Source organism: Lissotriton vulgaris, unplaced genomic scaffold (genome assembly GCF_964263255.1).
Source record: "Lissotriton vulgaris unplaced genomic scaffold, aLisVul1.2 SCAFFOLD_1452, whole genome shotgun sequence".
In the NCBI taxonomy this organism is placed as follows: Eukaryota; Metazoa; Chordata; class Amphibia; order Caudata; family Salamandridae; genus Lissotriton; species Lissotriton vulgaris.
This window is the reverse complement of record NW_028241677.1, coordinates 592,501-619,759: the sequence shown is the minus strand read 5'-3', so window position 1 is coordinate 619,759 and position 27,259 is coordinate 592,501. Positions and strand designations below refer to the sequence as shown.

Below are 27,259 nucleotides of genomic sequence, written 5' to 3'. Positions count from 1 at the left end.
GCCCCTGAGTTTTCCTCCGCGTGTGCTGGCTGGAGATAAACCATACGAACTACAGCGTCACATAACCGTTTGCCCTTGCTTTTACCTTCCCCTGTCGGACCCCTCTTCCCTCAATTACAGGTTGCTTCTGATCACTTCACAAGCAGCCATCTGCAGTTTTTGATGTGCTTCGCGCGGTGATTTAAACAGCTTTCCGCACACACTTTAAATCCACCTCCGTTCATGCCTTTCCCCCCACCCACTCCTTCATTCGTCCATTCTGTGCCTGTGTTTGTTACATTTTAATGTAACTATTAGCAAACAGTGAAAGGGTCTCAAGCCGCTCCCCAAAAACAACTGCCTGTAGAGTTGAACAATGTTCGTAACTTACGTTAGGACTTGTATCAACTTCAAATGAGGAAAAGCTTTCAACATTTTCTTTATAGGGGCATTCTGCAAACATGCGCATTGTGCACAGCTTTCATTTGACACCAGACACTTCGTGCGCGCGCCCCGACTCTACTAACACAAGCATTCAGCTCACCAGTCTGCACACTCCCTGACCCCCCCATGCTCGCTCACCAGTGTCTCTCCCACCCTTGCTTTGATCTCTGAAGCGAGTTCTCACAGGCTCCTCTCCGCCCCCTTCCTTTAATGGCCCTCCCCCTCCCCAGCACAGAGCACGAAAACCGGTTCTTATCCGCCTTTTAAGGGGTGCAAACTTGAAGTACAGGGCTCGTCCGGCAGCAGAGGTACATAATTGAACGCGTTTGGTGCCTGCATTTTATGCGCGAATGCACACAATAACACAGACCGCTGTACTTGGTTGTCAAGCTTCATAATGTAAATACAGGCAAGGCTTTAACCGATCGGCCTACAGGATACTTTTCTCAAAACGCCTTGGTAGCTTTTTGTCAGATTTTGAGCAGCAAATTCCGGTGATGGAAATGTATAGCACTTTCTGGCGTATACAAATATTTCCTGATGCCAGTAAGAGCAAAACTGACACAATAGATTTATACAAAGCTGTGCATGAGATTCGTGCCTCTTCCTTTTATCATTCTACCATTCTACTTATGAGATTCGTGCCTCTTCCTTTTATCATTCTACTCATGAGATTCGTGCCTCTTCCTTTTATCATTCTACTCATGAGATTCGTGCCTCTTCCTTTTATCATTCTACTCATGAGATTCGTGCCTCTTCCTTTTATGAGATTTGTGCCTCTTCCTTTTATCATTCTACTCATGAGATCGTGCCTCTTCCTTTTATCATTCTACTTATGAGATTCGTGCCTCTTCCTTTTATCATTCTACCATTCTACTTATGAGATTCGTGCCTCTTCCTTTTATCATTCTACTCATGAGATTCGTGCCTCTTCCTTTTATCATTCTACTCATGAGATTCGTGCCTCTTCCTTTTATCATTCTACTCATGAGATCGTGCCTCTTCCTTTTATCATTCTACTTATGAGATTCGTGCCTCTTCCTTTTATCATTCTACCATTCTACTTATGAGATTCGTGCCTCTTCCTTTTGTCATTCTACTCATGAGATTAGTGCCTCTTCCTTTTATCATTCTACTCATGAGATTCGTGCCTCTTCCTTTTATCATTCTACTCATGAGATTCGTGCCTCTTCCTTTTATCATTCTACTCATGAGATTCGTGCCTCTTCCTTTTATCATTCTACTCATGAGATTCGTGCCTCTTCCTTTTATCATTCTACTTATGAGATTCGTGCCTCTTCCTTTTATCATTCTACCATTCTACTTATGAGATTCGTGCCTCTTCCTTTTGTCATTCTACTCATGAGATTCGTGCCTCTTCCTTTTATCATTCTACTTATGAGATTCGTGCCTCTTCCTTTTATCATTCTACCATTCTACTTATGAGATTCGTGCCTCTTCCTTTTGTCATTCTACTCATGAGATTCGTGCCTCTTCCTTTTATCATTCTACTTATGAGATTCGTGCCTCTTCCTTTTATCATTCTACTCATGAGATTCGTGCCTCTTCCTTTTATCATTCTACTCATGAGATTCGTGCCTCTTCCTTTTATCATTCTACTTATGAGATTCGTGCCTCTTCCTTTTATCATTCTACCATTCTACTTATGAGATTCGTGCCTCTTCCTTTTGTCATTCTACTCATGAGATTCGTGCCTCTTCCTTTTATCATTCTACTCATGAGATTCGTGCCTCTTCCTTTTATCATTCTACTTATGAGATTCGTGCCTCTTCCTTTTATCATTCTACTCATGAGATTCGTGCCTCTTCCTTTTATCATTCTACTCATGAGATTTGTGCCTCTTCCTTTTATCATTCTACCATTCTACTTATGAGATTCGTGCCTCTTCCTTTTGTCATTCTACTCATGAGATTCGTGCCTCTTCCTTTTATCATTCTACTCATGAGATTCGTGCCTCTTCCTTTTATCATTCTACTCATGAGATTCGTGCCTCTTCCTTTTATCATTCTACTTATGAGATTCGTGCCTCTTCCTTTTATCATTCTACTTTGGTTTTGGTGGAAAATTGAATGGAGACTAATTTTGACTGTTTTAGTCTACCGCATGTCTTGAACTCTTGAGATTACAGTTTCTTTTAAGTCTCACTGAGCCACACACACCACCCCACACACAAACACCCACACACACACACACCACACACACCCCCAAACACCCACCCACACCCCCCCACACACAAAACCCCCCCACAACCCCACACACACCCACAGCACCCCACACACAACCCCCCACTCACCCCCACATACCCACCCCACCCCCACACACACACACACACCTCACACACACCCAACACACCCACACCCCATACCCCCAAACACACCCACCCACACCATCACTATGCGCTACCACAGCATCACAGAACACCACAGCATCACTCGCCACCACAACAACTGGCACTTCTTGGGTTGCCTTGTCCTACAGCTAAATTCGAACTGTTCTGAACTAGAGTCTCATAATTTTCACAATTTTGCAGTAAAAAGATCAAAGAGGTACTAACTTAATTTCGACATCATTATTGAAGTACAGTTTATCTTGTCTTCCTCATTACTTCGTACATCTCTCTAGAGATGTGGCCTAATGACCAGAGCTGCCATCTTAGTCACGTACATACAAAACATGTTGCATTACAAATGCTATAGGTGTCACATTCGCGAAAGTTATTAATATTGGCATTGTAAATGACAAAGCTATCAATTTAGCTATTTTAAAAACCAACACATAAATAAAATATTTGTCATTTACAAGACCAATAGCTCCAACTTTTCTAATGCGAGACCTATTGCATTTCCAATGCTTGTTTGTGCTGGGGGCTGGCTAACTCCGCTCCACTGCAGAGTAGGAGCTTTGCCTCAATTCCACGTTCTCAGCGGAGTAGGCAAAACTCCGTAAACTCCACTGGCAGAGCAGAGTTCTTTGCTCGGGCTTGATAATTAGGACATGATTGCAGATGTGCATAGGCGCCCATTGAACCTCACCCACTGTAATCATAGTGAATAGAAATTAGGATTATTCGCAAAATGTTTCCTGAAGGCAGATTTTGCATAAATTGAGGGTGACAATTTTGCGCTGGTTTTTGGGCAGAAACTGGTCTGCATTTGGCAGAATTTGGGCTTTGACTTGGACAGCATTGGGCTTGGGACGGGTATCAAAATCTGGCAACACGGCTCCCAACCCCCATGTCTAAGTGGTACATGGTGGCTTGTAGAGAGGAGAGTGTGTTTTTCTGTGTTTGAGGCCTCAGGGCGTTTGGTTGCAGGTATTTACTTCAGGCTCGCTGTGAGATGTCGTCTGCAGAGGAGAAGGTGGACCAGGCCATGCGGCTTCTTGAGGAGGCAAGGCGGCCTGACTTGCTGGCACCAATGGGCGAGCGAGAAGGACACCCAATGAGGAGAGCTTTGGCAGGGGTTGCAGCGGCGGTGTTTGCCGGTTTATCGCCGGGCCAGCCCCCGCTGGCAAGGTGACTGAGAGAGAGAGGATGCTCTTGCATGCGGAGAGTGGCCTCGAGAACAGGAACTGAGACCCTCACGGGTGAGTAGAGCGCTTTATAAACCCCTGATTGGTTGATTGATTGGTTAAGAAGTGGCAGGTCGGGCGGCAGAGCTTAGGCCTAGAAAGCCTGCTGAAGCCCTGCTGAGGTGTGGGGGCCAGAGGCCCTGGGGACATTCAGAGATGTTGGGGAGAATCCCTGCATGCATAATATGTATCCCAGACATCTCTTTGAAGAGGTGGGGACAGGGCCAATGCACCCGCTGCCTCCTACTGGTCAGGAGAAGAGAATGAGGCTCATGATGACAGCATAGGCTGGGGAGGGTGGTTGGAAACACGTATGCCACTTCAAGGCGGGGTTGAAGGAGTGACAGGGGAGATGGGGTGGAGTACAGATCAGGGCATGCAGGCACACTGGCAGGCATTGCTCTTATGGTAAAGTTTTTGTGGGGCTACACCCCATCAGCAGGAGAGCTGGGCACCAGAGTACTGGAGGGATGGGCCAGGGAGGCTGAGTGACCGAAGCTCAGGAGGCGGCCTTTAACTTGTGATGTATTCATTCAGGTAATCAGGCCTTTACAAGGCAAATGTTCTAGTGAACACAAACACATTTTGTTTGTGACTCTGATGGCATGAATGTTTTTGGGACATTTCAGGTGTCTGAGCTTGTGGGGGTAGGAGGGTGCGTGGTGTTCTTTGGGAGGAAGTTTTTCCATGTGCACTGGGGTCACAGGTATGGCTGCACAAGTTTAAAACAGATCAGAGGGGTCAGGGTAGTTTACGTGTTCTGTATAGGTACCCAGTGGGCAGTGCTCAACCTGTAAAGTGGGCTCCCACCCTAAGGTCTTCAGGGGGGGTAGGTCTGGACTTTTTGGCACTGCGATGGCAAGCTGGCAACGGTCTTTCAACTTCTGTCTGTCTTAAGAAAATGGTTGGCACCGGTGGGGGTTGATGCTAAAGGTTTTGGCACACAATGATTTTGCATAGACATGGCAATGGAGGCAGGTAGGCGGGATGGAGCAGGGTGGATAATATGGGTCTTCAACTGTTTTCAACGCTATATGCGGGACAGGGAGGGGGGTTGCTAAGCCATTGTGTTGCCTGCTGTGCTTTTTTGTTTTCGAGGAGAGGCTCCAGGCCCATAGGTACGTTATTAAGTTGTATTAGAACATTGGAATGTAGAGCTCCGTTGCAGACAATGGAGTGCTCCGGGCTTCTAGGGGCCGATAAAGGCCCACAGAGCAACATTCCAATGTTGTTTTCACAAAGGTCTTTTGGAGCCCGAGGGGATTTAAACCCCTAAAAACTCAGAGACCTTTGTTTTATTTGTCAGAACATTCTGCCCTCTAGTGGCAGAATGTTCTAATAGCCTTATGGCCCTTCGAAGCTGGGATATACCAGATATTAAAGTCCCGCTCCCTTGTTAAAGTCCCTCGCCTTCGGCTCAGGCCTTTAATGCTGGAGTGTGCCTTTAATAGCCGGTTTAGCCTGCTAAGGTGAGCTATAAAGATCTAATATATATGTATCCCCGTTAATGTACCAGAGCCCCTCCTCTCAGCACAGTACTCACCAGCGCAGGGAAGCCTTCGGGTAGCCATGCGCTTTACAAAACATAAACATATTATTAAGTGGTCAGAAAGACAGACAAAGCAGAGCAGACTCGGGTCCAAGCTGGGATTTGCCCCCCACAGGTTTCGTCTGTGAAGGAATGGTAGGGCGAAGCGGTGGTCGACGTTGGATAGGTTGATGGCAGGTGGGCGGCGCCCGGACATGTTGTAGCTGGGAGAGAAGGATACAGTCGTATAGAAAGGGGCGGCCTTTATGAGGGCACGAAGGATGACTTGCCAGAGATGAAAAGGCAGTGGTTAGGTGGTCACACTATGTGAAGGGATTTCATGCCTCAGAGGGGATGGCCGGGGGCCTCCGAGGCCTGCGGTGATCGAGCGAGCGAGGAGGAAGGTCCACAGAGAGATGAGGGGTTCTTGTAGCGACAAGAGTGTAAGTAAGATGGAGCGTACGGGTCTCAGATCTGAGAATCTGGCGTTTTTCCGGAGAGATGTTGTTCATTTGTGATATTATGGGATGGAACACTCTCTGTTGTGGGTTCAGATGCACTGGCTAGGCTACTGGATGTCTGTTAGTGTCTGGCTGGGGGGGGGGCAGAAAACGTTGGTAAGGCCCTTTTTCTGGGTGGGGGTTGGCAGACAGGTTGGCATGGTTTAGCCAAGTTTATTGTCGTTGACAGCAGTAATCCCGGCTGAGAGGGAACGGGTAGACAACCTCACAGCTGGACGAGCCAGGTAGTTTAAGGTTCATTAGGAAGTTCAGTTAGTCAGAGGCACAACTAGCGCTACATTTGAGGGGGAGCTAAATCTTCCAGAAATAGGCAGAGTGGAGATGTGGTGGCTCTAACAAGGGGTGAAAAAACAACAAAGCCTCGGTAACAAGTAAATGGTCTTTTAAAGGCCTGCAAAGTTCTCGGGTGCGGCTGCGATAAGACGCCAGACCGGCTGCCTCACAGCAGGTCAAGCCCTGTCTGTGTGTGTGGGGAAGCAGTCTCAGCCCAGGCTGACACACACCTCGGGGGGGCCTTTGAGCCCAATGGGCGTTGCACGCCTGGTGTCAGGCGGGGAAGTGGTCTCAGCCCGGGCTGATACACACCACGGGGGTGAGGGGGTCTGAAGCCTTTGAGCCCAATGGGCGTTGCGCGCCTGGTGTCAGGCCGGGAAGCGGTCTCAGCCTGGCTGACACACACCACGGAGGGGGTGTTTTGAAGCCCTTTGAGCCCCATGGGCATTGTGCGCCTGGTGTAAGACCGGGAAGCGGTCTCAGCCCGGGCTGACACACACCACGGGGGTGAGGGGGGCTGAAGCCTTTGAGCCCAATGGGGGTTGCACGCCTGGTGTCAGGCCGGGAAGCGGTCTCAGCCTGGCTGACACACACCACGGAGGGGGGGGGGGGGGGTTCTGAAGCCCTTTGAGCCCCATGGGCATTGTGCGCCTGGTGTAAGACCGGGAAGCGGTCTCAGCCCGGGCTGACACACACCACGGGGGGGCTGAAGCCCTTTGAGCCCAATGGGCATTGCACGCCTGGTGTCAGGCCGGGAAGCGGTCTTAGCCCGGGCTGACACACACCACGGGGGTGAGAAGGGGCTTAAGCCTTTGAGCCCAATGGGCGTTGCGCGCCTGGCGTCAGGCCGGGAAGCGGTCTCAGCCTGGGCTGACACACACCACGGGGGTGAGCGGGGGATGAAGCTTTTGAGCCCAATGGGTTTTGCGCGCCTGGTGTCAGGCCGGGAAGGGGACTCAGCCCGGGCTGATGCACACCACAGGGGTGAGGGAGGGCTGAAACTTTTGAGCTCAATGGGCGTTGCGCGCCTGGTGTCGGGCCGGGAAGCGGTCTCGGCCTGGGCTGACACACGACAGTGGGTGAGGGGGGCTGACACCCGTTGAGCCCCATGGGCGTTGCGCGCCTGGTGTCAGGCCAGGAAGCAGTCTCGGCCTGGGCTGACACACACCACGGGGGTGAGGGGGGCTGAAACCTTTGAGCCCAATGGGCGTTGCGCGCCTGGTGTCAGGCCGGGAAGCGGTCTCAGCCTGGCTAACACACACCACAGGGGGGAGGGGGTTCTGAAGCCCTTTGAGCCCCATGGGCGTTGAACGCCTGATGTCAGACAGGGAAGCGGTCTCAGCCCGGGCTGACACACACCACAGATGGGGCGGGGGGATTCTGAAGCCCTTTGAGCCCCATGGGCGTTGAACGCCTGGTGTCAGGCCGGGAAGCGGTCTCAGCCTGGCTAACACACACCACGGGGGGGAGGGGGTTCTGAAGCCCTTTGAGCCCCATGGGCGTTGAACGCCTGATGTCAGACAGGGAAACGGTCTCAGCCCGGGCTGACACACACCACAGATGGGGGGGGGTTCTGAAGCCCTTTGAGCCCCATGGGCGTTGAACGCCTGATGTCAGACAGGAAACGGTCTCAGCCCGGGCTGACACACACCACAGATGGGGGGGGGGGGGGGTTCTGAAGCACTTTGAGCCCCATGGGCGTTGAACGCCTGATGTCAGACAGGGAAGCGGTCTCAGCCTGGCTAACACACACCACGGGGGGGAGGGGGTTCTGAAGCCCTTTGAGCCCAATGGGCGTTGAACGCCTGATGTCAGGCCGGGAAGCGGTCTCAGCCCAGGCTGACACACACCACAGATGGGGGGGGGGGGGTTCTGAACCCCTTTGACCCCATGGGCGTTGAACGCCTGATGTCAGACAGGGAAGCGGTCTCAGCCCGGGCTGACACACACCACAGATGGGGGGGGGGGGGGGTTCTGAACCCCTTTGACCCCATGGGCGTTGAACGCCTGGTGTCAGACAGGGAAGCGGTCTCAGCCCAGCTAACTGCTGCTGGTGTCAAGCGGTCACACGGCGGATCAGCGCCTCCTGGGCACACGGCAGGTCTCACCCATGGAGGTGCCTGGGCTGTGACTCTGGTGTCTGTGGGGAGGGGCAGGGGAGGAGCAGAACCAGACGAGCGGCATTCTGAGTGTAAATACACGCCCACATTCAAAGGCATCTTTGTCTGAGGTTGAGCGAAGCCCGAGGGTCACACCAGGTGACAAGGAGCTGTGCAGAGCAGAGGTGCCCAAGATCACACGAAGCGTCAGGTGACAAGGAGCTGTGCAGAGCAGAGGTGCCCAAGATCACACGAAGCGTCAGGTGACAAGGAGCTGTGCAGAGCAGAGGTGCCCAAGATCACACGAAGCATCAAGTCTGTAGGAGCTGTGCACGAGCAGGGGTGCCCAAGATCACACGAAGCTTCAAGTCTGTAGGACCTGTGCAGAGCAGAGGTGCCCAAGATCACACGAAGCATCAAGTCTGAAGGAGCTGTGCAGAGCAGAGGTGCCCAAGATCACACGAAGCATCAAGTCTGAAGGAGCTGTGCAGAGCAGAGGTGCCCAAGATCACACGAAGCATCAAGTCTGAAGGAGCTGTGCAGAGCAGAGGTGCCCAAGATCACACGAAGCGTCAGGTGACAAGGAGCTGTGCACGAGCAGGGGTGCCCAAGATCACACGAAGCGGCAGGTGACAAGGAGCTGTGCAGAGGAGAGGTGCCCAAGATCACACGAAGCATCAAGTCTGAAGGAGCTGTGCAGAGCAGAGGTGCCCAAGATCACACGAAGCATCAAGTCTGAAGGAGCTGTGCAGAGCAGAGGTGCCCAAGATCACACGAAGCGTCAGGTGACAAGGAGCTGTGCACGAGCAGGGGTGCCCAAGATCACACGAAGCGGCAGGTGACAAGGAGCTGTGCAGAGGAGAGGTGCCCAAGATCACACGAAGAGTCAGGTGACAAGGAGCTGTGCAGAGCAGAGGTGCCCAAGATCACACGAAGCGTCAGGTGACAAGGACCTGTGCAGAGCAGAGGTGCCCAAGATCACACGAAGCGTCAGGTGACAAGGAGCTGTGCACGAGCAGGGGTGCCCAAGATCACACGAAGCGGCAGGTGACAAGGAGCTGTGCAGAGGAGAGGTGCCCAAGATCACACGAAGAGTCAGGTGACAAGGAGCTGTGCAGAGCAGAGGTGCCCAAGATCACACGAAGCATCAAGTCTGAAGGAGCTGTGCACGATCAGGGGTGCCCAAGATCGCACGAAGCATCAAGTCTGTAGGAGCTGGACACGAGCAGGGGTACCCAAGATCACACGAAGCATCAAGTCTGAAGGAGCTGTGCACGAGTAGAGGTGCCCAAGATCACACAAAGCATCAAGTCAGAAGGAGCTGTGCAGAGCAGAGGTGCCCAAGATCACACGAAGCATCAAGTCTGAAGGAGCTGTGCACGAGCAGAGGTGCCCAAGATCACACGAAGCATCAAGTCAGAAGGAGCTGTGCAGAGCAGAGGTGCTCAAGATCACACGAAGCGTCAAGTCAGAAGGAGCTGTACAGAGCAGAGGTGCCCAAGATCACACGAAGCATCAAGTCTGAAGGAGCTGTGCACGAGCAGAGGTGCCCAAGATCACATGAAGCGTCAAGTCAGAAGGAGCTGTGCAGAGCAGAGGTGCCCAAGATCACACGAAGCATCAAGTCAGAAGGAGCTGTGCAGAGCACAGGTGCCCAAGATCACACAAAGCGTCAAGCAAGAGAGAGAGGGTGAGTGTACATGTGCACACTTTCGGAGCAGTGAGCCCAAAGCTCAGTGTCCCTGGGGCTTCGGGAGTCAAGGGACACTGCCAGGGGTCAGTGGGTCATGCTAGCAGGGAGCACAGGGGGAGGGGCTGAGGCACACTTGTCACCCGCCCTGTTTAGGGGATAGATTCATGCATTTTCTGTAAAACAGCCTCCGTTTTCTCCAAGTCACCCACTGCTTCGTGAAGCTTTTTAAGGTGAGAAAGTCCCTTACCTGAGCGGGCAGAGCCTACGACGAACTTACTGGGAGCTGCATAGCGCCTTGAACCCGTGTCTCGCAGAGCTGCAGGAGTCACTTGCTAACAGCGGCTTGACCCCGTGCCTCGCAGCGCTACAGGAGTCACTGGCATAGCACCTTGAACCCGTGCCTCGCAGCGCTGCAGGAGTCACTGGCATAGCGCCTTGAACCCGTGCCTCGCAGCGCTACAGGAGTCACTGGCTAGCAGCACCTTAACCCCGTGCCACGCAGCGCTATCGGAGTCACTGGCAAAAAGCCTTGAACCCGTGCATCGCAGCGCTACCGGAGTCTCTGGCATAGCGCCTTGAACCCGTGCCTCGCAGCGCTACCAGAGTCACTGACATAGCGCCTTGAACCCGTGCCTCACAGCGCTACCGGAGTCTCTGGCATAGCGCCTTGTATTGTATTGTATTGTATATTGGATTTATATAGCGCTTATCACCCAGGGGTCTCTAAGCGCTTGCCATGGGAACCCGTCCTGGCTTTTCCCTGTGAGATAGCCCCTACAGGGCATCCCCAAGGTGAAAGCCAGGCATCCCGCCTCGGGGGGCCGTTGTGGAGATTAAGCAAGCTTAATGCCCAGAGTTGCAGAGTGTGAACCCATGATTAGGTCAGGCACCGAAGCGAGAATTATCGAGTCCGTGGACACTTGGGCTCAGACCCTGCCGCGTCGGGAATTGAACCCTGGTCCCGGGTCTGACCTCTGCTTCAGGGTCTGCCTGCTCTAACCAGTGAGCCACACTTCTCCATAGAACCCGTGCCTCGCAGCGCTACTGGAGTCACTGGCATAGCCATTCATCAGAAAGGAGGGAAGAAGAATTCACGTCCATTCAGTTCCCCTGAACAGCTTATATGGTAATCAAAATGGGAATGGACACTGGTATCTACAATAACCATTGGTTATATTTAAGAATCCTCATAGACGCTTTGATCTTAACGTTGCGGTGTATCTTTTTATCCGCCCCTCATCTAGCGTCATGGCATAGTCATCGGGTTATCAAAAGACGTGCTATATGCCTGCCTCGCCCGAGGCAACCTCTGGTAAGTGTAGAAGTGTCCAGGAATTATAGGGACAGCTACAGAGGAATGTGTGTAGAGCAGTCAAAGGATATGTTAAAAAGCAGTGTCACACCCAAAAAAACAATTTATTATAAAGAGGTGGGCACTGTAAAATTAAAAGTTGTAGTATATAGGTAATCGAGTTACTGGATTACCATATGTCTCTATAGGTAGGTCGACATGGTTCAGCTCTCCTGGGCCCAAAAATGGTCTGTGGAGCTATTGTCAGGACAATACAAAATTGGGGGAGTGATACTCACACAACTTGTGTAGTTTTCAATTATTGTATGAGACTCTCATACTGAATTACCTGCACTTCTCAATGAAAAAGTTATGATAGCATATAGCACACATACAAACAAGTCTTTGTACTTCACAAAAAAATGATAAATAAATAAATGGTCATCATAACTCGAGAGCACTTATTTATAGCGTGCAAAACACTGTGAGCACTGTTGGAAAAATAGAGCTAAGAAGAGGAGAATAAGTAAATAGGTCCAAGTCGGGACACTGCCAGTCAACATTAAGCCAAAATTTATAACGTTCCATATGGTCACTAAGACTAGGGTCGTTTCGTGGAGCATAGATTGCTCTCTATGTATATCTTTCCTGTTTGGTACTACAAGTACGCTCATTGATCACCTTGTATTATATCCGTAAACATCAAACGCGCAGATTGCAGTATGTAACACTACTCGCATAGGGACTAAAAAACAAGTTCAGTATGAATTCGCCAGCTAATACAGTGTTAAGAATACACGTTATGAACGAAATGACAATTCCATTGCATCTTGTATTTCGTATATGTTAGGTGGTAAAGAGTTTTCTAACAGCAAATATTCAGCAATTATTACAGTGTAAATACCTTCGTTAAGAGACAATTAATCCGCATCAGGTTGCTAAGAGTCGCATTTAAATTGGTCCGTGCTAAAATGGTAAAACAAACGTTGTACTGACTATGAAAACACCCTGTTAAACTGTGACAAACGTGGACAAAAAACAGCAGTTTGGAGAGTAAAGAAACGCCATTCTTACCCATGTGTCGGAGACCATTTGCTCCTAGTGCTGACTCTGCCCCTGGTAAGGGGGGTGGTCCTTCTTCCTCGTCTATAACTTCAGTTGTAAAAATAGATGAGGGGTTTGTGGAGATCAAAGAACTGAGGACTCGTGAAGTGTTTAACTACTTTTATTCCGGAGCGCCGGGAAAACACAACCGCTACACAGGAACGGTCGGCGCCAATGCCCTAAGATGGCCGCCTTCCGGTTCCGCTGTTGCTCCTTCCTGTTCCGCCTAGCGGAACACTAGAGCGCTACTAAGACATCGTTACCACATATCTCCCCCCTTTAATCATTGCAATACAACAGTATAAGTTCTTACTTCCAGTCCATGTTAAAGTCCTTAAATCTTTCTGGCGTCCTCACCTCTCTCCCAGCTCTGGTTCTCACCTTCATCATACTCTCATTGCATTCGTGTACCCTTCTTGCTGCATGTTCCACTTCTCTCTCACCATCTTTGTCTATTACTTCCTCGCACCCCTCTTCATTCTTCTCTGCTCTCTCGCCTGCTCCATCTTCACCCTCTTCTACTTTCTGCATGCCCTCTTCTACGTTCTCACTTCTCCTTCTGCTACTTCCATCTTCTCCATCTTCTACTACATTCTCTGATCCTCCTTCCACTTCACTTTCCCATTTGATGATCTTGCTGCATTTGGCCATCCTGTCTTGTGACCATACCTTTCCGTCGCTAAGCAAGGCCGATCGGGCATACGGCTCAAGGACTTGTAAAGGTGGTGAGAACTTGCTTTCGCCCTTCTTCTTGAGGACCGCTAGTTTGACTCTCACCCAGTCCCCTTTCTCTAGTTCCGTTCTCCTCACATTATGATTTCTGTTGAAGTGTGTCGTGTAGATCTCTTGTGCTCTTTCCAGGTTTCTCTTCACCACTGCTGGAGACCACTTGCTCTGAATCACCAGCTTCCTCCACGCCTGGTTATCCTTGGTGAAAGCTTCTCTCCCTCTCAAAACCTTAAAGGGGCTATATCCGGTACTTCCTGGTGTGATCCTGTATGCCCAAATCATCCTGTCCAGTTCCTTCTCCCAGTCTAAACCATCGTTGATGGCTGCTTGGATTGTTCCCATGATCACGCGGTTAAACCGCTCCACTTGGCCATTTCCTGAAGGATGATATATTGGTGGGTGTTTCCCCTCAATTCCATTTCTCTCTGTGAAGGCTGTCCATTTTGCCGAGGTGAACTGAGGTCCATTGTCGCAGATGATGACCTTCGGAATTCCTTCTCTTATGAAGGTGGATTGTAGGAAGTTCACCACTGCTTCCGTGTCCATGATTTCTCGTACTTCAATTTCAGGCCACTTGGAGAACTTATCTACTAAGGCCACTACATACTTCTGTGTCCCTGCTCTATTCAGGACTGGTCCCAAAATGTCTACCGACAGCATTTCCCAAGGTCCATCCGGTATCGGGAATTTTCCCAGCGGGGGTCTGATTAGGCTTTGCGACTTGTCCGCCCTGGCGCATGATTCGCATTGCCTCACATGTCTCTCGACTTGCATGTCTATGGCCGGCCACCAGTAGGCTTGTCTGGCAAGGGCCTTGGTTTTGGTGATGCCCTGATGTCCTTCGTGCAGCACAGCCATTAGATGTTCTAAAATGCCCTGGGGTGGTACTACTTTGTCCCCTCTTAACAGGAAGAGGGGGTTCTCGGCCAACGATAGTTCCTCTCTCACTTCCCAATATTTTCGGAGGTCTTCCTTTAAATGCCTCTTCTCTGGCCATCCGTGGATGACATATCCTTTGACAGCCTCTATATCTACGTCCTCCTTGTATGCTTCTTCCCACTCTTGCATACTTATCGCCTTTTCAGCTTCTTGGATCGTGGCAACCACATAACCTTCCCATTTCTTTTCTTCGTGGTCATTCGCATCTTCCATGGCTGCCGCTCTGCTGAGAAAATCAGCCACTTTGTTCTGTGGTCCAGGGATGTGTTCCACCTCGTACACGAAGTCCAAGAGGCGAAGTGTCATCTTTGCTATCCGGGGTGTGGCGTGTGCATGGCCGCTCGACGTTAACACTCTGACCAAAGGCTTGTGGTCCGTCCTCACTAGGAACTTCGCTCCCCACAGGTACTGGCGGAATCGTTCCATAGCCCACACGACGGCCAGCATCTCCTTCTCGACCACGCTGAACTTTTCTTCATTGGGGGCTAGGGATCTGGAGGCGAAGCTGACAGTTTGTAGTTCTCCCGTCTCTGACCGTTGCATTAAGACTGCCCCTAGGCCCCGGTCACTGGCGTCCGTCGTGAGTATGGACTCTGCACTGGGATCGAATCCTTTTAGGGGAATGGTGGCACTCATTTCTTTCTTCAGTGATTCAGATTCCGCTTGTTCTTCCTGACCCCATAGGAATTTGTTCTTCTCCTTGAGCAACTGACATAGGTGGTGCGTTTTGGATGCAAAGTGAGGCACAAACTTACTGTAGTATTCGGCCATTCCCAAGAATGACCGAACATCTTCCTTCTTGCTCGGGGTGGGGGCATCTTGAATAGCCTTCATGTTGGCAGTTTTGGGTTTGATTCCTTCTTCACTTACTTCATGGCCCAGATACGTGACTGATGTTACTCCCAATTTGCACTTCGACCATTCCGCTGTCAACCCATTGTCCTGTAGGATCTTGAGTACCTTATGAAGCTTTTCGTTGTGGTCATGCATGGACTTTCCCATCACCAAGATGTCATCTTGAAAAAACTGGACGTCTTCCACACCCTTCAGCAACTTGTGCATCATCTTCTGGAAGACCGCGGCTGCAGATGCTAGGCCGAACGGCATCCTCACGAATTTGTAACAGCCGAACGGAGTGATGAACGATGTGAGGTGGGTGCACGAGGGGTGTAACTTTACTTGGTGATAGGCCGATGATAGGTCCACTGTGGAGAACCACTTGATGTTCTTGGTTTTTGACAGCATTTCGTTGATACGTGGTAGGGGGAACTTGTCGATGATAATGTTTTTATTTAACTCTCTCAGGTCCACGCATAGCCGGACTTTGCCATTCGGTTTCTGGGCCACCACTAACGGGGAAAGCCATTCCGCGCTCTCTATGGCTCTGATGACCCCCTCCTTTTCGAGTCTGTCCAGTTCTTGCTGTACCGCTTCTCTACTCCGGATCGGGATATTTCTCACTTTGTGCACTATAGGAGTCGCTCCCTCTTTCAACTTGATTAGATGCTTGTATCTGGATAGCTCCCCTATTTGGCCATTGAATACTCTTGGGTACGCTCGTTTCCATGAGTCGATGTCATCTCTCCTGTCCATATCCATAAGGAGGATTTTTTCGATTCCTCCCGGGTTGAGTTGAATGCCTAAGGCGCCCTGGTCTCTCCAACTTAACACCGAAGGGCCTTTCTCTGCTATGTACAGCTTGCACGTGGCTTGGCGGCCTCTGAACTCAAATGATAGAGGACAATATCCCAACATCGGGATTTTCTGTCCCGTGTATGTGACGGGACGCAAGTCCATGGGGCACAGGTTCCCACCGTGCTTTGCTACAAACAGGTCCTCCCATACTTTCCTTTGAATTATGGAGATTGGGGCACCGCTGTCCGCTATCATTTCCAATGGTATTCCCCCAATGTGCATGTCTAAACGTGGCTTGTCGCTTCCAGACCCTTCCATTTCCAGTACCTGGACGTCTATGTACAGTATTTCCTCCAGTTCTTCTGTCTCCTCTGATTCAGTGGTTTTGCCCTGTAGTTCTTGGTCCACGTATTTGACTGCTGTTCCTTTCGGTTTCCGGCGGCACACTTTTTCGTAGTGGCCAAATATACCGCAATACGAACATTTAGCCCGGAATGCTGGGCATACTTTGTCATTTCCTAGGTGCGTGGAACTCCCGCATCTGTAGCAGCTCTGACGTCCTCCTTTGTTCGTCCTCTGATCTGTCGAGTGGTTGGATTTTGGGCGCTGCTGTCCTGGTTTCTCTGGGGCTCTCTTGGCTTGGGACGCTCTCCTCTTACTTGTGTCGTTATCTTGCACACGGTCTGTGAACCACCCGTTTCCTTTTTGGCGGCTTGGGCGCATCGTTTGGATAGCTCTACCTTTTTAACCATCGCCCAAATTTCTTTGAGGGGGGCATCTCCGTTCACCCATAGCTTCTCCTGGACAAGGGTGCTCGATGTATGCATGATGATCTGGTCCCTGATAAGGTCATCATGTAGTGTCCCAAACTTGCATGTGAGCGCCAGTTTCTGCAGGGCTACCACATATTCATCTACAGTTTCATTGCTCTTTTGTTTCCTTTGGAAAAAATTATATCGGTCAATGGCTACACATACCACTGGCCTGAAGTGTGCATCTAGGTCGGCGATGGCGTGGCTGAATACATCCGTGTCCGTAGCATCTCTTTCTACTTTCACAATGGTGTTGTAGACTCTGATCCCTTCCGGGCCCAGGTTGTGTAGCAAGATTGTCTTTCTTCTTTTGCTGGAGTATGGCGCGCCTGCCTCCTCCTCCAAAGCGTCGAGGTAGTTGAGGAAATATCTCTTCCAGTCCTCCCATAGCCTCTCCGGCTCCCCTGGATTGGTCAGGAAAGGCACGAGTTGTGTGAGGGACGACGATGGCACCGCCATGTTGGCCGCTCTCCGTCTGGCGGGCTGGATGGAGACTGTCCTCCCGGGGGGGCTACCTGGCGCGTTCTGCCCTGCCCGGTCCCTTTCTTCCAAGTCACTGTCACTGTCTTCTGCGTGTACTGCGTGCTCGGGAGCAGGTATAGCGTGTGTTACTTCCTCTCCCCTTGCCTGTGGGCCTGCTACCTCTCCTGGGCGAGCGTTGGATGACTCCCCTCTGCCCTCACCCAGTTCCGCCAGCTTGCCCGGCTAGGTTACTTCACACCGGGGTCGGTGCTCCTCTCCGCCCTCGGTCCGCCTCCCCGCTGCGCGGGCACTATCGCTATGCTCGCTGGTGTAGAGGCTATTGGGTTCGTAACCATGGACAAAGACCCCGTGTTGCTCTGTGACTGGGGTGCCTGCAGGCCTACCTCTACTGCCTGCTTCTTCTGTGCACCGCAGACTGAGGGGCGTGCTGTGCGCTGTTCGTTGTGGCCCTCTGCCACGCTCCGTCGTTTTCACAAGTGCCGATTGCGTCGATCCGTCTGAAAATGCAGCCTCTCCAGGACCTGCACATCCGGTGCTGCACGCTGTCCGTGGGTCGGCTTATGCCAGTAGCCTCGTCGCCATTGTGGAGATCAAAGAACTGAGGACTCGTGAAGTGTTTAACTACTTTTATTCCGGAGCGCCGGGAAAACACAACCGCTACACAGGAACGGTCGGCGCCAATGCCCTAAGATGGCCGCCTTCCGGTTCCACTGTTGCTCCTTCCTGTTCCGCCTAGCGGAACACTAGAGCGCTACTAAGACATCGTTACCACAGGGTTCACAGTAGATTGTAAACATACCTGAAAGATGGTGGTTCTTAAAGGGCAAGTTGTACACACATTTACGGAGTTATTAGCCTGTAGTGAAGTAAGTTGAGAAACACTTGTAATTGGCAATATGGAGTTCAAAAACAATTATTAGGTGAATACTAGCGGTATCATTCGTATCCTTGTCAAAGATGAGTTGCGATCAGTAGAAATGGCTGCAATGAGCCATGATATGCGGACAGCTTTAAAAATAGACAATGTATATGTAGACTCTCATGCGATCAAATTAGAGGGAGAAGTGCTGGGTCCTGTGTCAACAGGGACGTTAGCATGATGGTATCACTTAGGTATGTTGCGTAGATTGTGAATTGTAAGAAAGATACATACTTAGCATAGTTTGATGATTTAAATTCAATTATATTCAACTGATTGTTTTCTATTGTACGGATAGTAGGGAATATTTCGAAAGGCAGGTTAATAGAACTGATGCCAAGGGATATTGTCATTCATCCCTGATATGTGGGTCTTGAGGCGATTCACCCATCTTTGTTCCTTTTCGAACAGTATCTGCTCTGCGTTGTTATTTTTATCATGGAGCATTTCCAAGATGGTCCATCTAAGATCATCACACGTATGTCCAGCCTCTACGAAATGTGTACAGAGCTTTGTCGTACTTTTCTTTAGTCTGACATTGCTCCTATGATCTCCTATACGTATTTTAACCTTTCTGCAGGTCATGCCTACGTCTTTCTGTTGGCAGGGGCATGTCACAAGGTACCCCACATGAGTGGAGTTACAATTCGTGTGCTGTCTTTGGGTCCAGACCAAATCCTCAGTAAGTTGTAATGTTTTCGTAGTGTTAGTAAATTTACACACTCCACATGTTCCACAAGGAAAGTGGCCAGTCACTGGGGCCATATTGACATCGCTGATGGTGGTTTTCGTGGATCTTTTTTTAGGACGTGTATGAACTAACACATCCCTGAGATTCTTGGTCCTCCTGTTTGCGAATCTAGGCTTAGGCCAATTGAAAGTGCCTGATGTGATTATCTGCCAGTTTTTCCTTATCAGTTTTTGTATATCATAGGTTGCCGGGCAGTAGGTTGTAATACAAGTTACAAGGTCTTTTATCGGTTCCTTCTAGTAGGTCTGTAGAAGACATTCACTGGGCTGATTTTTTGCTAGTTTCTTGCACTTGGAGATTACCAGTGGCGTGTAGTCTCTGGCTCGTAGTTTGTTACTTAGGACTGTTGCTTGTTGTTTATAGTCACTCTCTTTGCTGCAATTGCGTTTGTGACATAAGAACTGACTATATGGGAGATTGTCTCTGAGAGGTCGAGGGTGATAACTCAGATATGACAAGAGACTATTCTTAGCTGTCGGTTTTGTGTAAGTCTTTGTCTCCAATTTCCCGTTTTCATGGAAAATTGTTACGTCCAAGAAGTCAATTCTTTCATTGCTTACAGTAAAAGTGAATTTGAGCCAGCAATCTTGACCATTTGGCCCCTCCATGAACGTAGTCAAGTTTTTGTTAATGTCCCAGATCAGCAAAATATCGTCAATATAACGTTTCCAGTATAATATACTGGAAACGTATGGATTGTTAATATTTAAAACGTATTTTTGCTCAAATTGGCTAACATACAGTCCTGCTACCGAAGGAGCGAAAGAGCTGCCCGTGGAAGTTCCATGGCGCTGTAAAAAGAGTTGGCCACGATATTCGAAGTAATTCTCTTTTAAGGCCAACCTGCAGCATTCTAGGATGAAGTGACGAGGAGTCTGGTGTTGCCATTCTTCCATAAAGAGTAGATCTTCAAGCATTTGCATCGTGTCATCTTGTGGCAGGCTCGTGTACAGTGATTCAACATCTAATCCTACTAGGATCATTGTGTTAGGGTTGAAATCTTTGTCAGCTATCTGTATCAGAAGGTCACGGGTGTCCTTTAAATAAGTAGGGGTGTTCTGAACTAAGGGTTTCAAATACTCATCTGCGAACTTGGAGAGAGGCTCCAGGAGCGAACCAATACCCGAAACTATCGGGCGTCCCGGTGGAGGGGACTTGTTCTTGTGAGTTTTTGGTAATGAGTAGAAGAATGGGACTTTCGGTACTTTCGGTGTCAGAAAATCCGCTTCCTTCTTGGAAATCCATCCATTTACTTCCACTTCATGTGTCATTATTGCAATGGTGTTGACAAGTCTTTTCGTTGGATCAGAATCTAGTCTTTTGTAAAATGTCTCATCAGACAGTAAGGCAAGGCATTGCTGGTTATATCCTTCTTTTGTTAGAATAACCACCCCACCCCCCTTGTCTGCTGGTTTTATAATTATGTTATCATTGTCTCTTGGTTTTTCAAGGGCTCGTCTTTCTTTGTTGTTAAGATTTTGATACGTTTTTTTCTTGGTATCCAAATTATCAATCCCTTTTAGAATTGCCTGTTCAAATGCTAGTATTTCGATTGGGACAGCATTGTTTGGTGGCGAGAATTTAGATTTTTTTCTCAATGTTGTGTCACCGTCATTTGGTTGTATTGGAGATCCGTCAAAGAAGGCTTTCAACTTCAACGTTCTGCAAAATTCAGATAACTCACATTTGAGTTTAAAAGGGTCTAGAGGGGGGGTTGGAACAAAGCTGAGGCCTTTATTTAGGATGGCCGTTTGTTCATTAGTTAGAATGATATCAGCAAGATTCCCAATTAGTGACTCTTCTTGTTCGAATCCGTCTGAGCTGATGACATGCTTCGTGTTTGAACATTGGGTGGATGGTCCTGCCATGTCAAGTTTTTCTTTCTGCCTCTGGATTGGTTTTGGCCTCTTCCTAAAAAAGGTTGTTGTGGTTGATGTAAGTGGTTGGAAACGGGTATCAATTGGTTTCCCATTTGTGGCTGTTGTTCCGTGCCCGAATTGTAGGGATTCATCCATCCACCAAAGTGTGGCATAAACGGTTGAAAAAAGGGCATTGAGTTCCCCGGAAAGAAAGTTGGTCTTTGCCATCTATTTCCTCTGTTTCCTCGTCGTGAGCCTCGGAATCTTGAATTATTGCGTCCCCTTCTCGGCATTGGTTGCTCTGAGTTACCTTCTGAGCCATCGGAGGACCATCCCGTTGATTCTGCATCTGAGGCATTATTTGTTCCTGAGTAATCCTCCTTCGAGTAGGGGTGCATCCGTTCCTGGCTAAACTTTTTGAGGTCTTTTGCCAGTTTTTGTAATTTATTTTGCATTAGGAACTCCTGTGTTTCATCCATTTCTTTCACAATCTCATCTAGTCGTTTTTTATAGACCTGAGGGTTAATACTGTTTTTCAGTTGATTTTCACATGTTAGTATCTCCACTAATAGTGCCTCTGAAAGTCTTTTGGGCTGTTTTTATTATGAGGACTAAATAGTCTAAAGTACACTTCCAAGATATAGAAGACCAGTCTCGGCGAAACGCTAGGTCGTGAAGAAAAATTCTAGGTGCATTAGATACCCATAGGCCTCTGGGAGCCGTTTTTGTTCTCAGGTATTCAGTCATAATAATCCCATGAATGGCAGTTCGGATCTGTTCTCTTTTCTTGTTGGTTAAAGTATCCCATTCATCGGTCTGCGCGATGGCTTGTGTAAAATCTGCATTTTGTAGTAGAGGCTGTGCTGCTAGGATTTCGTCAATGTCACTTCCAGTGAAACTTAGACCGTTATTATTCTCCATCATTCAATGCTCAAAGTTCCAAAAACCACACTTCAATGCTAGCAAGATTTTTAGCATAGGTGTTCTGTTCCCGCAGCTGTACGCTGCTTAAAGTCATTCATCAGAAAGGAGGGAAGAGGAATTCACGTCCATTCAGTTCCCCTGAACAGCTTATATGGTAATCAAAATGGGAATGGACACTGGTATCTACAATAACCATTGGTTATATTTAAGAATCCTCATAGACGCTTTGATCTTAACGTTGCGGTGTATCTTTTTATCCGCCCCTCATCTAGCGTCATGGCATAGTCATCGGGTTATCAAAAGACGTGCTATATGCCTGCCTCGCCCGAGGCAACCTCTGGTAAGTGTAGAAGTGTCCAGGAATTATAGGGACAGCTACAGAGGAATGTGTGTAGAGCAGTCAAAGGATATGTTAAAAAGCAGTGTCACACCCAAAAAAAACAATTTATTATAAAGAGGTGGGCACTGTAAAATTAAAAGTTGTAGTATATAGGTAATCGAGTTACTGGATTACCATATGTCTCTATAGGTAGGTTGACATGGTTCAGCTCTCCTGGGCCCAAAAAGGGTCTGTGGAGCTATTGTCAGGACAATACAAAATTGGGGGAGTGATACTCACACAACTTGTGTAGTTTTCAATTATTGTATGAGACTCTCATACTGAATTACCTGCATTGTGGGGACAAAATTAACATTGCACTTCTCAATGAAAAAGTTATGATAGCATATAGCACACATACAAATAGTCTTTGTACTTCACAAAAAAATGATAAATAAATAAATGGTCATCATAACTCGAGAGCACTTATTTATAGCGTGCAAAACACTGTGAGCACTGTTGGAAAAATAGAGCTAAGAAGAGGAGAATAAGTAAATAGGTCCAAGTCGGGACACTGCCAGTCAACATTAAGCCAAAATTTATAACGTTCCATATGGTCACTAAGACTAGGGTCGTTTCGTGGAGCATAGATTGCTCTCTATGTATATCTTTCCTGTTTGGTACTACAAGTACGCTCATTGATCACCTTGTATTATATCCGTAAACATCAAACGCGCAGATTGCAGTATGTAACACTACTCGCATAGGGACTAAAAAACAAGTTCAGTATGAATTCGCCAGCTAATACAGTGTTAAGAATACACGTTATGAACGAAATGACAATTCCATTGCATCTTGTATTTCGTATATGTTAGGTGGTAAAGAGTTTTCTAACAGCAAATATTCAGCAATTATTACAGTGTAAATACCTTCGTTAAGAGACAATTTCTCCGCATCAGGTTGCTAAGAGTCGCATTTAAATTGGTCCGTGCTAAAATGGTAAAACAAACGTTGTACTGACTATGAAAACACCCTGTTAAACTGTAACAAACGTGGACAAAAAACAGCAGTTTGGAGAGTAAAGAAACGCCATTCTTACCCATGTGTCGGAGACCATTTGCTCCTAGTGCTGACTCTGCCCCTGGTAAGGGGGGTGGTCCTTCTTCCTCGTCTATAACTTCAGTTGTAAAAATAGATGAGGGGTTCACAGTAGATTGTAAACATACCTGAAAGATGGTGGTTCTTAAAGGGCAAGTTGTACACACATTTACGGAGTTATTAGCCTGTAGTGAAGTAAGTTGAGAAACACTTGTAATTGGCAATATGGAGTTCAAAAACAATTATTAGGTGAATACTAGCGGTATCATTCGTATCCGTGTCAAAGATGAGTTGCGATCAGTAGAAATGGCTGCAATGAGCCATGATATGCGGACAGCTTTAAAAATAGACAATGTATATGTAGACTCTCATGCGATCAAATTAGAGGGAGAAGTGCTGGGTCCTGTGTCAACAGGGACGTTAGCATGATGGTATCACTTAGGTATCTTGCGTAGATTGTGAATTGTAAGAAAGATACATACTTAGCATAGTTTGATGATTTAAATTCAATTATATTCAACTGATTGTTTTCTATTGTACGGATAATAGGGAATATTTCGAAAGGCAGGGTAATAGAACTGATGTCAAGGGATATTGTCATTCATCCCTGATATGTGGGTCTTGAGGCGATTCACCCATCTTTGTTCCTTTTCGAACAGTATCTGCTCTGCGTTGTTATTTTTATCATGGAGCATTTCCAAGATGGTCCATCTGAGATCATCACACGTATGTCCAGCCTCTACGAAATGTGTACAGAGCTTTGTCGTACTTTTCTTTAGTCTGACATTGCTCCTATGTTCCCCTATACGTATTTTAACCTTTCTGCAGGTCATGCCTACGTATTTCTGTTGGCAGGGGCATGTCACAAGGTACCCCACATGAGTGGAGTTACAATTCGTGTGCTGTCTTTGGGTCCAGACCAAATCCTCAGTAAGTTGTAATGTTTTCGTAGTGTTAGTAAATGTACACACTCCACATGTTCCACAAGGAAAGTGGCCAGTCACTGGGGCCATATTGACATCTCTGATGGTGGTTTTCGTGGATCTTTTTTTAGGACGTGTATGAACTAACACATCCCTGAGATTCTTGGTCCTCCTGTTTGCGAATCTAGGCTTAGGCCAATTGAAAGTGCCTGATGTGATTATCTGCCAGTTTTTCCTTATCAGTTTTTGTATATCATAGGTTGCCGGGCAGTAGGTTGTAATACAAGTTAAAAGGTCTTTTATCGGTTCCGTCTGGTAGGTCAATTCTTTCATTGCTTGCAGTAAAAGTGAATTTGAGCCAGCGATCTTGACCATTTAGCCACTCCATGAACGTAGTCAAGTTTTTGTTAATGTCCCAGATCAGCAAAATATCGTCAATATAACGTTTCCAGTATAATATACTGGAAACGTATGGATTGTTAATATTTAAAACGTATTTTTGCACAAATTGGCTAACATACAGTCCTGCTACCGAAGGAGCGAAAGAGCTGCCCATGGAAGTTCCATGGCGCTGTAAAAAGAGTTGGCCATTATATTCGAAGGATGAGTGTTTGGATGGATAGGGTGAAAGGGTGGATGGATGAATGAAAGGGAGGATGGATGGATGACTGAAAAGGTGAATGGGTGGAAGGATGAGTGGATGGATAGGGTGAAAGGGTGGATGGATGAATGAAAGGGAGGATGGATGGATGACTGAAAAGGTGAATGGGTGGAAGGATGAGTGTACAGGTGGATAGGGTGAAAGGGTGGATGGATGGATGAGTGAAATGATGGATGGAAGGTTACATGATGGATAGGTTTGCAAATGGATGAATATGTTTGGATATAGATGGGATTACTTATATACTATTACGCGACCTCCTTTGATTTGTCTGTAAAAAGTACCGTTTGTACCGAAGTTTTGACCTCCTGCCCTGAATTTGCACCCATGCCAGTTGGTCACCCTACCTGGAGGCCGGCAGGGCTGGGTCCCTGGAGGCCGGGAGGGCTGGGTCCCTGGAGGCCGGGAGGGCTGGGTCCCTGGAGGCCGGCAGGGCTGGGTCCCTGTCAGAGCTCCTCCCTGGAGGCCGGCAGGGCTGGGCCCCTGTCAGAGCTCCTCCCTTGTGGCAAGGAGGCCCCTGGAGGCCGGCAGGGCTGGGTCCCTGTCAGAGCTCCTCCCTGGAGGCCGGGAGGGCTGGGTCCCTGGAGGCCGGCAGGGCTGGGTCCCTGGAGGCCGGCAGGACTGGGTCCCTGTCAGAGCTCCTCCCTGGAGGCCGGCAGGGCTGGGTCCCTGGAGGCCGGCAGGGCTGGGCCCCTGTCAGAGCTCCTCCCTGGTGGCAAGGAGGCCCCTGGAGGCCGGCAGGGCTGGGGCCCTGGAGGCCGGGAGGGCTGGGTCCCTGGAGGAAGGGAGGGCTGGGTCCCTGGAGGCCGGGAGGGCTGGGTCCCTGGAGGCCGGGAGGGCTGGGTCCCTGGAGGCCGGCAGGGCTGGGTCCCTGGAGGCCGGCAGGGCTGGGTCCCTGTCAGAGCTCCTCCCTGGAGGCCGGCAGGGCTGGGTCCCTGGAGGCCGGCAGGGCTGGGCCCCTGTCAGAGCTCCTCCCTGGTGGCAAGGAGGCCCCTGGAGGCCGGCAGGGCTGGGGCCCTGGAGGCCGGGAGGGCTGGGTCCCTGGAGGAAGGGAGGGCTGGGTCCCTGGAGGCCGGGAGGGCTGGGTCCCTGGAGGCCGGCAGGGCTGGGTCCCTGGAGGCCGGCAGGGCTGGGTCCCTGTCAGAGCTCCTCCCTGGAGGCCGGCAGGGCTGGGTCCCTGGAGGCCGGCAGGGCTGGGCCCCTGTCAGAGCTCCTCCCTGGTGGCAAGGAGGCCCCTGGAGGCCGGCAGGGCTGGGGCCCTGGAGGCCGGGAGGGCTGGGTCCCTGGAGGCCGACAGGGCTGGGTCCCTGGAGGCCGGGAGGGCTGGGTCCATGGAGGCCGGCAGGGCTGGGTCCCTGGAAGCCGACAGGGCTGGGTCCCTGTCAGAGCTCCTCCCTGGAGGCCGGCAGGGCTGGGCCCCTGTCAGAGCTCCTCCCTGGTGGCAAGGAGGCCCTGGAGGCCGGTAGGGCTGGGTCCCTGCCAGAGCTCCTGGATTCACCTGCTCATCTCTTCGGAGTGAAGGGACCCGGTCGGTGCTACGAGGCGGTAAGAGAGCTCTGGGGAGTGAGGGGGTGAGGGGGGGTGGGTAACTGAAGAAGTTAATGTCGAAAAGTAGAGCAGATGACTTTGTGCCGCAGAAGCTGAAAAACGCGTTTTAATGGAAATAAAGAGGAAACGCTCATTAAAGTGAAAACCTATGATCTTTAAATAGATCAAATTTTCTGGTCCAACGAGAGTCTCTGGCAGGGCAGAGGGTGTGAGTGGGGGGTGCGCCGGGCCCCGGGGGTGTCCTGGTGCTTATTACCGATGTCTGTTGTCACCCACCTCTGTGGCCCTCAGGGGCCTGGGCCCCCCACGCAGGGACCGCCCCTCCCCTCCTCTGCTGAGACTGGCGCCGAGGAGAGGACAGGGACCGACCAGCACAAAGACGTCGGTGACAGTGCTGTTATTCACAAGCTCACAACTGAATTTTTTAAATGTTTTCTTTGTTTCACATAACACAGGATGGATTCATGCTGTTGCTGTGTGTGTGTTCAATCGGGGCCAGCTTTAGGATGTTCGTGCAGTCGCACCTAGCACTGACCTGGTGAGGTGTGTGGGGTGGGGTTACTGGGTGTTTACTATAGATGTTGAGTTTGAAAGCAGGTGCCGCTGGTTTCCTTGGGTGGCCATCAGTCTTGAGGCAACATTAAAAATGTCAAGATAATGACAGTGATTAATGCTCCTTCTGGAGCCCTCAACGGGTTCAAATGCCTGCTGCAAAGAACGCAAAACTGACATGTACCTTGATCAGAGAACTGACTCTGAGTGAACAATGAGTAGACCTATACAAAATAAATGTATGCCAGAGATAAGCTTTGGATATATAAAGGGTACTGTTGGGGGATGGGAGTAAGGTAATTTATGGAGAAGGAGGTCAGTTCGGGGCTGACAAAATGATTGTCACACCGGGCGCTAGCAGCGCTAAAGCCTCCCTGTTTTTCAGCCTCATCCAGTAGTTCCTGTGTTACATACCCCACCACCATTTGCAGCAGAAGGAATAGCTCTTACCATACTTTTCAGGGTAGCATGCATATTTTCCAATACTCTTTCAGTCTTTTAATGGGAAGTCATGTTGTGATACATTACGTCATCACAGACTAGAAGGTCTGCTTGCTCCTAAACACATTATATATTTCAGCATC

The 27,259-nt window shown here is 49.3% G+C and overlaps 1 protein-coding gene and 1 pseudogene across 2 annotated transcripts in view; one reads left to right on the top strand and one right to left on the bottom strand.

The window, feature by feature from the left end:
* Positions 1 to 9,991: 9,991 nt before the first annotated feature.
* LOC147670591 (NXPE family member 1-like) overlaps positions 9,992 to 27,259 on the top strand; it is a 138,371-nt gene continuing 121,103 nt past the window's right edge. Inside the window, exon 1 of the mRNA XM_086948144.1 lies at positions 9,992 to 10,125. The gene's annotated coding sequence lies outside the window, so the exon portion shown is untranslated. The remainder of the gene's footprint in view (positions 10,126 to 27,259) is intronic.
* On the bottom strand, positions 20,294 to 21,574 carry LOC147670592 (uncharacterized; annotated as a pseudogene). The gene has a single exon (XR_015303650.1). The product of XR_015303650.1 is annotated as an uncharacterized LOC147670592 (transcript).